The 18,741-nt window shown below is 38.2% G+C and overlaps 1 long non-coding RNA gene across 1 annotated transcript in view; it reads left to right on the top strand.

Annotated features, from left to right (window-relative positions):
• The window catches only part of LOC125262288, a 75,620-nt gene extending 57,200 nt beyond the window's left edge, over window positions 1-18,420 (top strand). The window contains exon 5 of the long non-coding RNA XR_007183541.1: window positions 18,280-18,420. This is a non-coding gene — a long non-coding RNA (uncharacterized LOC125262288). The remainder of the gene's footprint in view (window positions 1-18,279) is intronic.
• The last annotated feature ends 321 nt before the right edge of the window (window positions 18,421-18,741 follow it).

Below are 18,741 nucleotides of genomic sequence, written 5' to 3'. Positions count from 1 at the left end.
GGGATAGTTCACCCAAAAATAAAAAATCTGTCATCATTTACTCACCCTTATGTCATTCCAAAACTGTAAACTGTATTCTTTTTTTTCTTTTTTGTGAAACATAAAAATGTAGATATTTTGAGGAATGTTTCAGGTTTTCATACAATGAAATTCTATGGGCTTCAATGTTGTTTGGTTTCCAACATTCTTCAAAATTTCCTTTTTTTGTGTGTGCTCTGCAGAAAAAAGTAAGTCATACTGATTTAGAGCAACATGAGAATTAGCAAATTGTGACAGAATTTTAATTTTGTGTGAATTATCCCTTTAAACTTGAACTTTCTGTACCAGTAGCTGGCAGGGTTGTGCACCATTCAGAAATGAATTGAATGTGAATTAAGGAAGCAAACAGAATTGCAATTTGAGTTAGAATACAAGGAAGTTTCAATGCAAAACAAGTGATCTTGCTGTCAAGAGAAGACCTTGTTTGAAAGTTCTGAAAAATGTTTAAAAAGGTTTATAGAACTATAGCCGCGTTTCCACTGCAGGAACTTTCCTCGGGATCTAGGGACTTTGGGGTGGTACTCAGTGTTTCGACCACAGGAACCAGGGTCTAAATAAAGTTCCGGGTAAAAATCTCCCCCTCAGAAAGTCCCTGCTCATGAGGTACTTTTTCAAAGTTCAGGAACTTTCTGGGGTGGGACTTGAGCACTGAACATGCTGATTGGTTGAGTTCATGCAGCATTTTGATTGGTTGACTCCACGCAGCATTTTATTTCAACCACCATTATTAAAAATCTGTTGCAGTGCGTGCAGTAAGAGTTTTTTGCTATTCGAATCATCAATGGAGTTTTAAAAATACGACCAATGGACCGACAACGTGGCTCAGGCTTTATTAAGCTTATACGTGGAGGACGAAATCCAGCAGGAACTGGAAAGTCGCGTGAAGTCCTACGTTACCGGGCTTAATATTTACGGTACTTTAGACCAGTGTTTCCCAAACCTGTTCCTGGAGGCACACTAACAGTGCACATTTTCCAAATCTTCCAAATCAAACACACCTGATTCGACTCATCAGTTTGTTAGTAGAAACTCCAAGACCAGAAATATATGGTTCAAATATAAGGGAGACATTCAAAATGTGTACTGTTGGTGTGCCTCCAGGAACAGGGTTGGGAAACACCGCTTTAGACTACAATGGAAACGCAGACAGCAACACTTCTGGGGGAAAACAAGTTCCTGGGACAAATTGTTCTGGGTAATTTCGGTGGAAAAGTGGCTTTACAGACACAGAACGATTCCTCTTTCTGTCATTCCAATTCAACTCCCCATAGGGTGTGGCCAATTCAATTCACATTTACAGGGCCTGTCCCAATACCCACACTTGCAACCTTGGCCACTAGAGAGTGTGTGCATGTGACAGGAAGTAAGTCCGCAAGACTGTCCCTGGTCGAAAAAAATACCAAAGCTCAGAGTCCTTAATGCACACTAAATCAACAGGAGATTCGGAGCAGTATTTGAGACCAATGCTGCGTCCCAATTCGCCTACTTATACTAACGCCCTAAAAGTATATACTCTTTCTGTGAACAAAAAGTACTTACTTTTGAGTGTGTAGCAAAAGAGTAGACAAGCTTTGGGACATACTATCACGTCATACAATCGCGTCTTTTCTCTCTGTCGCATCCTGTCACCGTAAACTGGTCAATCATCTTCATCCTCCACATTTCATTTAGCTAATTTCCTACCGTATCGGAGAGAAATGCAGCACGTTGATCTGCAGTCGCGGGTCTTTCATGTGGAGAACTCTCCTCATATTAATGCATAATGATGCATTTAAAAGTTAATGGCCATTCGGATCTTTATAAAAGTCTACATTGGTATTTGCTGATGAAAAATAATACGAATAACATTAAATATATTTTTTCTATCAGGTTAAACTGATTATTAGTCACTCAAACCTCTCAGCGTCGATCGCGCATATCCGCCATGTTTTGTAGTTTTTTAACATTTTTTATGTAGTTCTGAACTGAATCCTCTTCCAATGCGCAATGGGTTGTGGGCAATATTAGCCTTTATAGTGTGCATGGATCCACACTTCGAAAATCTACCGGAAATACTAGACCATCCGGGGACTTTTGGCATACTCTTTTCAACATACTATGCTTTGGGACACACTTATTTTAATCTTACATACTATTTAGGATGGATAGTATGGACATTGGAACGCAGGGCAAGCCTATTCCATCATCTATCCCATGTTTATGAAGCCTATCCCATGTTTATGAACTCTGCTCAAAATTATGAGAATTTGAGGAAAAATGTCCAGTGTAAGATAAATTAATTAGATATTACATATTGTTTTATGTTTTGGACATTTTATTGGTGTTGAAATGAGTAAGTGTATTTTTTCAAATGTTTGCAACTGCTTTTTATCACTTAAAGGGGTCCTTGATTATGATTTCACTTTTTTAACTTTAGTTAGTGTGTAATGTTGCTGTTTGAGCATAAACAACATCTGCAAAGTTAGGACGCTCAAAGTTCAATGCAAAGGGAGATATTTTCTTTTACAGAAATCGCTTTTTAAGGACAACAAATGGCTGGTAGGGACTACAACGAGCTTCTTCCCAGGTTTGTGACATCACAAACCCCAAAATTTACATAAACCCTGCCCCTGAGAACACACAACAAAGGGGGTGAGGCCATGTTGGGCTGCTTTAGAGAAGAGGAAGAGTTGTTGTAGTAGAGTGTTGTTGCAATGCCATCATTTTACGCCGAACTACTTCACAAATGAGGTTCAATTCAACACTGGATTTGCACAAAAGATTAACGTGACGGCACATGCTAGTCGATGAGTTGAATCAACTCCACAGCAACTACATAAATTTATCATCTAACCATTCAGAAATGTCCAGATGCATTCTAAAAGTTGTAACTTGTTCCTGAGTCTCTCCATCAGTGTCCGACTCCGGTTTGAACAATGTAAGGCTGAACACCGTTACTGACGATCCTCATTTTGGCTGCGTGAGATTCTCCAGCTTTGTTGTTGTTGAGCAACCGAAGTGAGAGCTGTTAAAGCCCCGCCCTCTTTTGGAAAGGGACCCGGGAGCTGCAGTTCATTTGCATTGAAAGGGACACACAAAAATGGCGTGTTTTTGCTCCCACACAAATAAGTGCAAATTTGACAAGCTATAATAAATGATCTGTGGGGTATTTTGAGCTGAAACTTCACAGACACATTCTGGGAACACCAGAGACTTATATTACATTTTGTAAAAGCGGCATTATATGTCCCCTTAAATTAGAAGCAAGGAAAGTTACAGGTTCAGTACGACATGAGAATTAGTAATTAGGGTTGTGCACCATCCAGAAATGAACTGAATTTGAATTGAGGAAGCAAACAGAATTGCAATTTGATTTTGAATGCAATTAAGTCTGATCATGCAAGTAGAAAAGTGGCATATTGGAACAGACCCACAAGAATTCTTTCTTGTACAGCACACTCCTGATAGCTGAAAGAAACTGATCATTGAAGAAGTTTACACAATAGCACTCCTTGTGGCGGATATCAGAACTCAACAAGACACAAATTCAAGCACATGCACCTGGCCGCATTTGTGTTCACATCCTTGTGTAAAGTAGGCTATGTTTCGGGCCTTAACTGTCGAAAAGCTTGCTAATGCTGTTTAAGGTGACCGAGGGAGTAATTATCACTCTAAACAGCCGTTGAGCGCTCATGCAGAGCCGCGTGCGTATCACACTCGCCTCGGTGTGATCTTCATCTCAATTAACTCCTCCCCTGTCATCAGTGCTCTAATTATGACAACCAGGTGCAAACAGCATGTAATCCTGTTTGTCACTCCCTGATCAGGGTTTTCAAACCTCTCATATTTATCATGTGAGCTGGAAGGGGAGGTGAGTTTTTGTAAGCCTCTGTGCCTGGGGCAAATGCAGGTGGGGAGGAGAGAACATTGAGTTTGTGTGCTAAAAAGAATTACGCACATGTGTGCCGGTGCCCTTTTCCCCGGTGGGCTTCGTCCCTTGAATTAATCTTCTCCGTGATGACTGTCATGAGCCACACGGTGGTGACAAGGGCCAGCCTTTGATCCCTGTGACGTGCATCTGGAGAGATCCGCGGAGACGGGCGCGTGACTGTCAGCTCACCGGCGTGAGCGTGTTTTTGGGGTTTGTGCGGGAGGAAGGGCTGACAGTGGCCTCTTTTCCCTGCAGCCTCAGGCCTGGTGCAAAACATACATGAATAAATCAACATGTTCTAAAAGAGGACACGCTCACAACTTCAAATCAAGCTTCTAAAGTTTGCCACATTTTTTTCAATCTGCAGTGCATGTTTTTTCCTTTCTCATTTCATTTGATTGTCCTTTTTTGGTGTTATTAAAGGGTTAGTTCACCCAAAAATGAAATTTCTGTCATTAATTACTCACCCTTGTGTCCTGCCAAACCCATAAGACCTTCGTTCATCTTTGGAACACAGATATTTTAAGATATTTTTGATGAAATCCAAAAGGTTTTGTATCCACCGTAGAAATCAACGTAATTACCGTCATTCAAAGTCCAGAAAGGTATTAAAGACATCAGTCTAATAGTCCAGTGTGGCAAGAGCAGAGACTGTTGAATAAAGTGATTATTTTTGTTTTGTTTTTGCGCACAAAAAGTATTCTTGCCGCTTCATAACATTAAGGTTGAATCACTGTAGTCACATTGACTATTTTAACAATGTCTTTACTAATTTTCTGGACCTTAAATTATGGTAATTTCGATGCTTTCTATGGGGGATAAAAAAAACCCCTCAGATTTCATCAAAAATATTTTAATTTGTGCCCCGAAGAAGAACAAAAGTCTTACGGGTGTGGAATGACATGAGGGTGAGTAATTAATGACAGAAATTTCATTTTTGGGTGAACTAACCCTTCAATGTATGGACTAGCTAAGCCTATTTTTGCAAGCTAGCATACTTCTTATTGTCAGTACTGTCTACTATGATAATATATACATCCGTTCAGATTTTTAGAAAATAATATATACTTTTATTTCACAAAAATACATTAAATTGATCAAATGTGATGATAAAAGACAATTATAATGTACCAAAAACTAAATGCTGTTGAATGAATTTTTTATTCATCAAAGAATCCTTAAAAACATGTATCGCTTTTCTGTAACAATATTAATCAGCACATTGATAATAATAAGGAATGTTTCTTGAGTAGCAAATCAGAATGATTTCTGAAGGATCATGTGACACTGAAGACTTGCTTGATGATACTGAAAATTCAGCCTAAATTACATTTTAAATTATATTCAAATAGAAAACAGATATTTTAAATTGTAACAATATTTCACAATATTGCTGTTTTTACTGTATTTTTGATCAAATAAATGCAACCTTGGTGAGCAATAACTTCAAAAACATTTAAAAAGACCCTATACTTTTGAATGGTAGTGTATAAAGCTAGCTAATGTTATGTTGATTTATGTCTTTAAAATGTTAAAAATGTTCATGATGAAAACCTATGTATCAAATCCATGCTGAGAAAAGGCATAATTCATAAAGACATTCATTCCCACATTAGCAGTGTTAACATGTTAGCTAGTTACTGTTTCTTTCAGTCTCTTGTGACTAGTTTTGCTGCAAAATGAGTTCTAAGCAATGGTTTTGAAGAAAAAATATTATACCTTATATCATTTGTATAAACAGTTTGTTGTCATAGACCAACTTTTTTTTGCACTGCTGTACTGTAAAACGAAAGTTGTGCCCTATAAAATGATGTGTTGGGCAATTTATTGATTGCACGTTAGGTGTGCGAATGATGGTTTATCAGTGTAGATTACCATTTTTGTGCTGTCAAGCCTGATGCCTAATAAACCAGTTAAATGAGCTGTCTTCACCAACAGTACTTCCATTTACAACTTCCAACATTTATACTTCCAACATTAATTGATTATGATCAACACCAATTAACTCCCGACATGACTCTTTAATTGACATGCTGCCAAAAAAATCCTACTGACTTCCTCCTGGTAATCACAAGACTGTGATGTTGTTCACATCCTCACACCTTGTAAATACAATCATTCATGGCACAAAAATAAAACTCTTGAAGGATGTTGCCTCAGTTCTAATTATAATCACCTTGATCTGTTGCAACCAATCAGATTCCTCTCTGTTTGGATGATAATAAAAAGTTTCTCAAAAAATGAAGCTTCTCTTCTCAAACTTCTCCTTGAAGATGATGACACTGTTTTCACCAAAAGCAAGGGGTTTCAATTTGAGGCCTATGCCTATTTGGAGCATTTTGAGGCTTTCTGTATTGTTCTATTGTCGGCTTTAATTGGCTGCGCTCCTAAGGCTGCTTGTCCTTTTTACCGTTCACATTAGAAACCCTATCCTCCATGTGTGAGAGAGACATCCACATTGTTGCAGGTACTGGGTAACAAGCCCCTTTCCCATCTGAAGAAAATGCTCCTGCGTGAAGACCCTGGAGAGCACAGACCGAGACAACGAGCTTTTGTACCAGGATCATGCCACTGTGTGTGTGTTTTTTTTTTTTTTTCTCCGTGTCTCATTCGAACACAGGCGGATGTCGTTTGGAACTTGTCTGCAATTTACCTGGAACAGCCTGTTATAAATAGGTTGTGGCTTACCTTCCTGTTCTCCCATTTTACCCTTTTATTAATTTAAAAGAGTCTCTTTAAAAAACTGATTTAAACCAACTGAGCTAAATGTATATAAAATATACATAAATATTTACACTACCAGTCAAGAGTTTAGAATACATAATACTTTTTAATGTTTTTGAAAAAAAGTAATTTATGCTACATTTATTTACAGTAAAAACAATATTGTAAAATATTATTAAAAATTTAAAATAACTTGTTCTATTTTATTATATTTATAATGTCATTTATTCCTGTGATGGTCTTCAGTGTCATGTGATCCTTCAAAAATCATTCTAATATGCTGATTTATAACATTATACACTTTGTGTTACTTTTGATCAATTTAAAGGGTTAGTTCACCCAAAAAGGAAATTTCTGTCATTAATTACTCCCCCTCATGTCGTTCTACACCGGTAAGACCTTCGTTCATCTTCATAACACAAATTAAGATATTTTTAATAAAATCCGATGGCTCAGTGAGGCAAACTGATGGCAAAGTCACGTGATTTCAGTAAATGAGGCTTCATTACTTCATAAGCGTTTTGAAATTTCAATGATTCACCACTGGGGGGCGTGACTTTGGCAGTTTGATAGTGCTCCGAACCACTGATTCAAAACAAAAGATTCGTAAAGCTCAAAGCTTCATGAAGCGGTGTTGAAATCACCCATCAATAGATATTGTTGAAAAAAGTCATTATTTTATTTTTTTGGTGTACAAAAAGTATTCTCGTCACTTCATAACATTAAGGTTGAACCACTGTAGTCACATGAACTATTTTAAATACGTCTTTAGTAGCTTTCTGGGCATTTGAAAGTGTTAATTATCTTGCTGTCAATGGAGGCCTCACTGAGCCATCGGATTTTATCAAAAATATCTTAATTTGTGTTCTGAAGATGAACGAAGGTCTTACGGGTGTGGAACGACATGAGGGTGAGTAATTAATGACAGAAATTTCCTTTTTGGGTGAACTAACCCTTCAATGCACCCTTGCTGAATAAAACTATTAATTTCTTTTTTCTTTTATTTTAAATCAATATTACCCCAAAACTTTGAATGTTACTGTATCAAAATTCAAGCTTTTCCTTTTCCACAGGAATAAATTACTTTTTAAAATATTAAATATTAGAAAACAGTTATTTTAAATTGTTATAATATTTCACATTATTACTGTTTTTGCTGTGTTTTTGATCAGCCTTGGTGAGCACAAGAGACTTCCTTCAAAATCATTGAAAAATCCTGCCTCTTTGTTGCCATCTCTGTTTGAAACCTGCAATTGCAGTTATTTGCAGAATTATCATCTTTTATGTAGGTTGTAGATCGGCATGGCTCCTCAGCGCGGATGAATCTAATTTTTGCTGTCAGTCACCACATTGGTGTGGATACTGTACTTCTGAAACACAAATTCTATGTCTTGGAAGTGACCAAAATAAGAATTTTCACTGGAAAATGTCATCTGAACAAGTAAGTAACATGTCTGCCACTTTTGTTCTGACCAACTGAGAAAAAAAAGCATAAATCGCACTGCCAATGGTGATTAAATCTAATCTCGGATCACGTCAAACCGTGCAAATTATTATTGTTGTGATACTTTGTTCTCAAATCGTTAATGTTAACAACATAAGCATTGCATGACTGTGTATTTAGTGTGTATTAGCATTACCTGTAGATTTCAATTTCTGTAGCCACTCCACAGTCCAAAGTCTTTTGCTTTTAACTACGGCTGAATCTCCAGTTGTCACTGATGATTGTCATTTGGAGCTTTCTGGATTACAATCTGCCATCAAAATGATAAGTTTAATTATTCCAGCTGCTGTGAGAAAACACTATAAATGATCTGCTACCAGCAGCATCCTCACATACTGTATAGCTACTAGCTGGGACTCCTTTCTGTTAACAAACGTGATGTAATGACACAAAGACGAACGGCTACATGCTCGAATTTCCCATGGAAACCCACTAGTACCACCCAAATTATAAAACATTATTACATGCATTATTATATTCGGACTATTTCAGACCGGACTGGTAGGACCCGCCGCAGAGTATCACAGTAACTGCGTGACTCACCATAGACATACCATAGACTGAAAAAAAAGACATACACATACAAAGAGAAAAGTAGCTCCGGCTACAATGTTCTTCCGCAAGACGCTTGCAGTTCTGTTCATTAACCGCTATAGGGCCAAAAATCGCGGACTGCGGCTTTAAGAAATGTTGTTTTTTGGTCATGATTTATCGCCCCCTAGTGTTCCAGGTGACCACAGAACTGCTACTTGTGCCCTCTATTTATTTACAAATAAATAAATGGTGCATGACGCCCTGGCAGAGAAAATTTAATTTTTAAATCTAGCTGTGACAAAAAAACTAATTAAGTTTTATGTAGCGCAGGCCCACAACCTGACAGTCAGACATTTGAGTTTAAACTCTTATTTTTAAGGTTGAATTTTAAACAGGCAATGAGAGGAACAGCACGGAGAGAGATGAAGGGAGGCCTAAGGAACAGAAAATGCCACAAGGCTTTCAAATAGTGTTTTCTTTTCCCCCGTTCAGGTTTTTCTAAGAGCTGCAGGCTTCTGTGTATATCTGAAACAGGGATATGGTTTTATTCTTCCTATCGACTCACCCTGGTCCCCGCAGTCTTTCTCTGTCTTTAATTATTAATTTCATGGAATTTGTTATTGTATTCATTCAGAGGTTTCAGGCTTCTCTTCAGCTCCATGGAAATTGAATCTCTTCTCGGCTGGAGCTGAGGCAGCTGCTTCAGTTCCTAATGGATTGACTGAGTATTGAATACTTCAGTGCCTCCTCAGGGTAGGTGCAGCTTAGTGAAGGAATTAGCTGAGCGGCTTGAAAGCTGAGAGGAGAGCGGAGTTGGAATTGAAGAGCCGCTCCATCTCTGCAGCCCTTCGGAAAGGCTCAGATCATGTGATCGAAAAGGCAGACGGCGGGCCAATTCCATGACGCAGGCTTCTGATGTTGTGTTGACGCTGAAAGCACTGAAAATCCTGAATAATGCGTCACTCTGTTATGCACTACTAAGGTGAAGTGTGTCATAACTGCCAAATGGAATCGCAAAAATAACGACCATTTTCAAACAGGTTTCCTGCTGTCTGCCATTAGTCGAACAAAAAAGATAACCCCGCCCTACTCACGCCATTGGTTGTTGCTGTGCAAATTTCAGTTTGTTTACTGTTACACGGGAATCAACCTATAATGAGGTATTAAAACTGGATACGAGAAAGCATTTTAACATTGAAAATTTTAGATTTTAAAATCAAAACTTACACCAAATCATTCTTTATTTTAGGGACAACACTAAATTATTCACTAAAGGTAAAAATTGTATCCTATCATACTTAAGACATTCAAGGCCAGATGTTAGAGTGATTTTAGCTTACAGGGCCCCAAAAGGGACATGGTATGCAAGCTTGTTTCCGCCACTGAATAAAAAATAAAACGGTAATTGTGAATTTTTATCTCACAATTCTTTTTTTTATTTATTATTATTAATCAGAATTGTGTGATTTAAAGTCAGAATTGCAAGATATAAACTCGCAATTCTGACTTTTTTTTTTATCAGAATTGAGTTTATATCTCGCTATTCTGACTTAACATCCAATTGCGAAATATAAACTCTGCAATTCTGAGAAAATAGCCAGTCTTTTTTCCCCTCAGAATTGGACTTTATTAGCCTGACTTCGTCATACTCATATTCTAGGCAGAATGTGAGTCTGATACATAGACTGTAAAAAAAGATGGACGACGCGACGCCGCTTCCTTCCGTTGTATTGAACTGAAGCCAAAATGGGCTGATGAATGGGCGCTGACACGTTACGCAATACGTCAACAAAAAAAGTTTGGAGCCTGGGCATGCGCAGAAGGAATCGTCAATGGAGCCCGGAGGCGGAGTCGCGATATCAAACTTCCGCCCAGACGAATGCGTCATCATTCATGTATTTTAAATAGACTATAAAAATTATACACAATTTAAAAGTCTACCTATAAAATAATAGGCTATTCTGTTTCTAGAGCAATAATATTTTTGAAACAGCAAATTCAGTAGATAAAATCAATATAATATGCCACTAGAAACAACTCTAAATCGTCAGAAACGGTCCTGCCATTTTAAATCAAGTTCAACTAATGTTACAGGAGATCGATTGCTGTAATTAGAGTAAGCTATCATTAGTTTTGTCCTGCTAATTATTATTTTATACCCATAAAAATATTAAGTAACTGCCAGATAACGATCACCTGCTTTTTCCCCGACATGGTTAACATTAGGTGCGCTATCTTAACTAATAACATTTATTATTTAGCTTATAACGCCCACATTTGATGTTACAGAAAAAAAGTTCAGTGATCCGTCAGATCCTGTAGGTCGGTTAGTACAGTTTACTGCTGAACAACTCATTTTGTTGGTGTTAAATAACAAAGAAATCGAAAATTAACAGTTAGTTAATACATCTTCAATCTCCCCTCGAAGCTCCGACAGTCCTCAGACAAGCTGTCAATCAACTTCGAATCATGACGACACGCCCCGTTTTTATAGCATCAAATTGCTAGCTAAAATCTAAATCATCACAAAAACGAACAATTGAATATATATCAGCGTGATAACAACTACCTTAAATGACCAAAACCATCTTTCAGAAAGTTTTATTTGAAGCAGAATTTATCTTTAAGTTTTCACTGAAGTCTCATTCGACTGCATTGAGAGGGCGGGGTTTATGACCTGTACTGCATCCAGCCTCCAGGGGGCGATCAAAGAGCCCGTGGCTTCACTTTTCAGAACGTATGAGACACACCCGGTCTGATACTGCTCCATTGCACTTGAATTATGGGGCGTGTCTTAACCGAACCAGTAAAAAAAAAAACTCTGCACTCAATTGGATAGACCTACAACCAATCAGAGCAACGCAGTAAGTGGCGTATGTTGAACCAAATCCCGTTGGAAGGACGGCAAACACATCTTTCCCAATGACAAATGCCTTGATTGCGGTTCTTTGTTCGTCTTTTAAAATTAATGCGCTGTCGATTTCTTTTATTACAGACGTGATAGCGGAATCTAAACATCTTACTTCTCCAGCTGCAGTCATCGTTGGTGAAAACCAATTCAACCCAAGCGCTCTTTGATGACGTGGGTGGTTACGTAACCGCAGATAGCCTGTCCATCATCGATTAAAGCCCGCCCTGGCAATTTGATTGGCTCGGCCTTCTGGGAGCCGAGCATAATTAAGGTGCGTTCACGCGGCCTTGTAATTCCTGTAGTTACGAGATTCTAGCTTGTAAAAAGCATTCACGTCCTCGTAGAGATCGTAGTTACAGCTTGTAAGCTGGGAGTTTTCTGAAAGCTCCCAGATGTACCACGTGGGCGCTTGTACCACCTGACCACTGTAGATTCATTTAGGCGTTGATAGTGGTGCCATGGAAACACATAATTCCCAGTCCAAGGACCAAAAGGACGTGAACAGCTCCGAATATAACGTCACGTGTTGTCATTTCAAGATTCCGGTAAATACGAGGTGACGTGAACGCAGCATTACTCCACAATGGATTGAGTCCAGACCGAACTTCCCGTCCAAAAAATTTTGTGGGCGGGGTTCGGGCTGGCACCCAGGCTAGGACTTTATAACTCACAAATGCAAGTTTATATCACAATTCTGAGAAAAAAAAGTCAGGATTTCGATTAATAACTCGCAATTCTGACTTCATATCACACAATTGTGAGAAAAAGTTAAAATTGTGAGATAAAAAGTCGCAATTATCCTTTTTTTATTCCATGGTGGAAACAAGCTTCCATAACATGGTGATGGAAAAAAAAAAAATGGAGTGTCTATTTACACTAACTGCAAATAGCATCCCTTGTTGGCAAACGCTATTTACACTAGCTCCACCAAGCACTGTCTGGTTGGGCCACAAGTGTTAAAAAAGATGCATAGAATTCAATACCTTCAGTGGAGCAGCAGTAGCAAATAAGGCTTGCAGACCTGGCTTTTAACGCTATCGACGTGGGTTCGAATCCACCTTTTGCCAAGCTCAAATTTATTTTCAAGAAAATAATGCTCTAAAAGTGGAAATAAACTGTGAACGAGTGGTTAATAATGTTAAAAGAGTTTATTGGGTAGGGTTAGGGGAAGGTGTAGGGAGGGTTTTTATTCTCCCAATAAGGCAGCACCCATTTAATAATTTTAATAAATATAATAATTTACACTCTATGATATTATTGCATCCTGTTAATGTACAAAAATACTAAGGTGCAAATAGTTTCTGCCAATATAAAGTATAGACAGCATCTAATTACTATTTAGTCCTATTGCAAAGAACTGATACTTTTACATGGTGAATCTATCGCTGTTTTCACCTAGTGTAAGCATATCGCTAAGAAAATGCTGCTATTGTCACTTAGTGTAAATAGAATATATTGCTATTTTCACTGTAAATAGCATCTACAGCTATTTGTACTTAGTGTAAATAACATTTATCGCTAATAAAATATGCTATTTTCACTTAGTGTAAATAGCATCTATCGCTATTTGCACTTAGCTGCTGCCAAAAAAATATAAGATGTGAGGAAAAATTATGTCAATGTTTTTGCGTTCTCTTGCTATATTTTTTGCAATCCCCCGAGAAACTTTACGTTCGCTCGCAAAATTTTTGCATTTGGCACTTTAATACAGATTTCAGTTGATGTGTTTAAATGTGGCCCATCTAATCAGATTTTGTATCATAACTCACATTTGTGAGTGTCCAGATAAATTGGTTGACCTTTTCTGGCATGCTTTCCAGTTTGTCAATCATTTTATTGTTCTTTGTGTGCAGATCTATAAATTCACAGCATGATCAGCAGTGCCATGGCTAGCTGAAGTTAAATGCTGTGGATCGCTACACTGACTCACCGTGCGTCACTCACAGTGGGGTGTTTTCTAATGAGAGCAGTGGAGCAGTCTGGGGTACAGCTCAGAGAACAGATGCAAATCACAGAACCTGGCAAAACTACCAGGGCAAGAAAAACTCAAGAAAAATAGTGAGAGGGAGAAAGTGCTTTAGCAGGAAAGGTGTAAGACTGAGCAGATGGACTTGTTTTTTTTTTTAAAAAGTCTCCAGATGAAGAGGTTTACTGCTCCTAGTTAGTATGTCATGAGTTAAGCCGGAAAAACTGTTCTGAGACAGGTTGTATGTACTCCTCATTAAAAAAAAAAAAAAAAATGGTCCTTCATTTTATTACCCTGAAAAGTATTTGGACATCTAAACAGATAACAGATTCTGCACAAGATTTTTTTCAGAACTAATGAGCTAAGTTCATTGATTTGAACCTTTTTTCTAATAACTTCTTAAAGATGCTGCTTTCAAAGTCACATACTTCCCTGCTATATACAGGTGCTGGTCATATAATTAGAATATCATCACAAAAGTTTATTTATTTCACTAATTCCATTCAGAAAGTGAAACTTGTATATTATATTCATTCATTACACACAGACTGATATATTTCAAATGTTTATTTCTTTTAATTTTGATGATTGTAACTGACAACTAAGGAAAATCCCAAATTCAGTATCTCAGAAAATTAGAATATTACATAAGACCAATACAAAGAAAGGATTTTTAGAAATCTTGTCCAACTGAAAAGTATGAACATGGAAAGTATGAACATGAAAAGTATGAGCATGTACAGCACTAGTAGTTGGGGCTCCTTTTGCCTGAATTACTGCAGCAATGCGGCGTGGCATGGAGTCGATCAGTCTGTGGCACTGCTCAGGTGTTATGAGAGCCCAGGTTGCTCTGATAGTGGCCTTCAGCTCTTCTGCATTGTTGGGTCTGGCATATCGCATCTTCCTATTCACAATACCCCATAGATTTTCTATGGGGTTAAGGTCAGGCGAGTTTGCTGGCCAATTAAGAACAGGGATACCATGGTCCTTAAACCAGGTACTGGTAGCTTTGGCACTGTGTGCAGGTGCCAAATCCTGTTGGAAAATGAAATCTGCATCTCCATAAAGTTGACCAGCAGCAGGAAACATGGAGTGCTCTAAAACTTCCTGGTATATGGCTGCGTTGACCTTGGACCTCAGAAAACACAGTGGACCAACGCCAGCAGATGACATGGCACCCCAAACCATCACTGACTGTGGAAACTTTACACTGGACCTCAAGCAACGTGGATTGTGTGCCTCTCCTCTCTTCCTCCAGACTCTGGGACCCTGATTTCCAAAGGAAATGCAAAATTTACTTTCATCAGAGAACATAACTTTGGACCACTCAGCAGCAGTCCAGTCCTTTTTGTCTTTAGACGCTTCTGACGCTGTCTGTTGTTCAAGAGTGGCTTGACACAAGGAATGCGACAGCTGAAACCCATGTCTTTCATACGTCTGTGCGTAGTGGTTCTTGAAGCACTGACTCCAGCTGCAGTCCACTCTTTGTGAACTTTGCTTGTACACTTTTTTTCTACCACATCTTTTCCTTCCCTTCGCCTCTCTATTAATGTGTTTGGACACAGAGCTCTGTGAACAGCCAGCCTCTCTGCAATAACCTTTTGTCCCTTGCCCTCCTTGTGCAAGGTGTCAATGGTCGTCTTTTGGACAACTGTCAAGTCAGCAGTCTTCCCCATGATTGTGTAGCCTACAGAACTAGACTGAGAGACCATTTAAAGGCCTTTGCAGGTGTTTTGAGTTAATTAGCTGATTACAGTGTGGCACCAGGTGTCTTCAATATTGAACCTTTTCACAATATTCTAATTTTCTGAGATACTGAATTTGGGATTTTCCTTAGTTGTCAGTTATAATCATCAAAATTAAAAGAAATAAACATTTGAAATATATCAGTCTGTGTGTAATGAATGAATATAATATACAAGTTTCACTTTTTAAATGAATTAGTGAAATAAATAAAGTTTTTGATGATATTCTAATTATATGACCAGCACCTGTAGTAGGTGAAAAACAGTGTGTGACAAATGAACCATGTCTGAATTCACAGTAGGCTACTCAGAAAAGAGTAGGCAAAAGTACCAGGATGACATACTTCATCCAGCAAGATTCTGAAGTGTGCATACGATGGACACTTTAGTATCCCATAAAGCCACGGGAGTAGATTTGTGAATGGCACTGAAGTGAAACAATGCTGGTAGGCCACATGATAATGGCAGCATGGCAAATGTAGTACGTCCAAATTACATTCATAGTACACACATAATTACTTATTCAAAATAAGTACCTACTCAAGAGAGTATGCAATTTTGAATGCAGCCTTAGTTTGAGTGGAAAAGTGGATCACGTAAGAAAATGGTGTCGAGTTCATGCACGTTAGCTTGTAAAAAATGCTCTCAGATTCAATTAAAACGTTTGTTGGTGGGCATAACCTGTATTTACATATTTCTAACATTACGTACCAAGTTTGTCGCTGATCACAGCAGTCTTGTCTGCTTCCCCCCTCCGTATGCACATTCAAACCAACATACAACGTTAAATATGTATAGTCAAATTCATGAACAATTGACTCTAACAAAGCCGGTTTTAATGAATCATTCAAAAAAAAAAAAAAGAAAAAAAAAAACAGTTACCTGTCATAATCCACCAAATTTTGGTGGATTTCTAGATGGATTATATCTCTCTGACCGGTTTAAAAAATAAATAATAATAATAATAATAAGGTTTTAAAATATGGTGGGGAACAATGCCACATTGTTATTGTCTTATAATCACACAAGCCACTGAATCACTGAATCGATTCTTTAAAAGTCAACAGAAACAAGTCTTACTAAAATTTGCATGTCTTTCCACTAAAGATGTTACTATTTATGCCCTCCATTTTAACTACTGGCCTGGGGATTTTATTTTTTTTATCTATATTAAGACAAAAAAGAACAAAAACAGCCAAAACAAATTTCTTATTTCAAAAAATGTCTTGTCTGGTCACCACATATATCCGATTCAGTGAACAAAATATGAATTGTTCACTCAAAAGAATCATTCAAAAACCCAGAAACACCAGTGATAAAACTTAAAGGTGGGGTAAGTAGTTTTTCAAAAACGCTGTTGGATATTGTTTATATTTGAAATGAACCCAAACAAACCCACCCCTCTCTTCATTGCTCCGCCTCAAAAACTCACACTCCAATCCTAACCACCCTGCTCCGAGTTGATCTCAAACCCTGGTCCGTTCGCTGCTGGCAGGCGAGGTGAGTGCACTACCAATGACGCTAAACATCGCATTCTCTAGCGGCCGCCAGTGTGCAGTAGTTTAACTGCAAAACTCTTACTATCTGGCCTCTGTTACACACGCAATGCGAGTGGATGTCTGTTTATCACAACTGAAGTGCAACAAAATAATACATCACGAAAAATAAAGCGCAGATGATGAACGAACGACAAGGAAGCTCAAAAAATGAACGTACAGTACACAAGAGTAAATACAAACAAGTGTTTGTTGTTAGTGGATAAAAGCACAGCAGCTCCAGACAATCAATGACACTCAAAAGTAGTATTACTCACATGTGAAGCGGAATCAAAGCAGCCTCCGCGTCTGTTTTCAGGCCTTCCCACTTAGGTCTCTCCAGCGCTGGAAAGCTTTTCTAATATAAACGTGGGTCCTAAAGCGCTTGTGAAGTCATAAACCTTCACTTTTGAGCTCTTTTGTATTGTGTTCCATCTCTTGTTCTGCAGTTTTTTTTTCTCCTCTACCTTTATACGCCCCCTAATGCTGATTGGTTACACGTTTATTGTTGGTGTCGGCCCAACTGACTTCCAAACAGTGTTTTTGAAAAACTACTTACTCTACCTTTAAAAGGATAGTTCACCCAAAAATGAAAATTTGATGTTTATCTGCTTACCCCCAGGGCATCCAAGATGTAGGTGACTTTGTTTCTTCAGTAGAACACAAATGATGATTTTTAACTCCAACCGTTGCCGTCTGTCAGTGGTATAATGCATGTCAGTGGGAACTCCGTCTATAAGAGTCAAAAAACATGCACAGAAAAATCCAAATTAAACCCTGCGGCTCGTGACGACACATTGATGTCATAAGACACTAAACGATCAGTTTGTGCGAGAAACCAAACAGTATTTATATCATTTTTTACCGCTAAAACACCACTATGTCCAACTGCATCACCAGCATCCGGTGTGGACATCAATGTGTTGTCACGAGCCGCAGGATTTAATTTGGATTTGTCTGTGCATGTTTTTTGACTCTTATAGATGGAGTTCCCATTGTCATGCATTATTTGACTGACAGACGGCAACGGTTGGAGTTAAAAATCATCATTTGTGTTCTACTGAAGAAACAAAGTCACCTACATCTTGGATGCGCTGGGGGTGAGCAGATAAACATCAAATTTTCATTTTTGGGTGAACTATCCCTTTAACATAATTATTTTAGTTAAATATTTTGCTTGAAAAGTATGCTTCTGTTATCTTTCTTTAAAATAAACACCAGCTAGTTTGATATTTTATTATTCAATGACATGACATTCAGACATTTTTAAGTGCAATGTAAGTGTCCAAACACTTTTTGAGGGTGCTGAATGTCAGTTTGCCAACTGACTGTTAAGATTTAATCTATCATTATGGGAGACAAATTGTGTTGTATGATGTTCACAAAACTTTACCTTGATCTTATCTTTCAGATGCTGGATGGAGAGGATAAAACACTAATACGTGACAGGCAGCGGATGAAAACTAAACGCTAATGGAACAAGGGCTGTGCACACATGATAACCTTGAAAATAAACACAACAAATATTTTCAAAGGCCTCCAGATTAACTTGATCCAAACACAACACGTGGACCAGTGGAGCATCAACAGATTTAATCAGGCCTTTGGTCTTGAGACACCAGATATCCCGGACTACATGCAAAAAAACGACAGCCGAGACTAACGGGGGGAAGTAAATTGAATCTTTAAACCCACCGCATACACGCACAACTGCATTCCAAATGTTTTGACAGTGTAGTCAGCCATAGTTTTGGATTATACAGAAGATGGCAATAAGCTAGATGTCTTTTTGGAATTTTAGAGAGTTCAGTGTATCCATAAATGCTAGAACTGTTCTTCTGCCATTTTCTCTCTCATTCTAACAGGCCAATAT

The sequence above is a fragment of the Megalobrama amblycephala genome, linkage group LG2 (genome assembly GCF_018812025.1).
Source record: "Megalobrama amblycephala isolate DHTTF-2021 linkage group LG2, ASM1881202v1, whole genome shotgun sequence".
In the NCBI taxonomy this organism is placed as follows: domain Eukaryota; kingdom Metazoa; phylum Chordata; class Actinopteri; order Cypriniformes; family Xenocyprididae; genus Megalobrama; species Megalobrama amblycephala.
The sequence above is the reverse complement of the archived record's forward strand: the minus strand, read 5'-3'. Positions and strand labels throughout refer to the sequence as shown.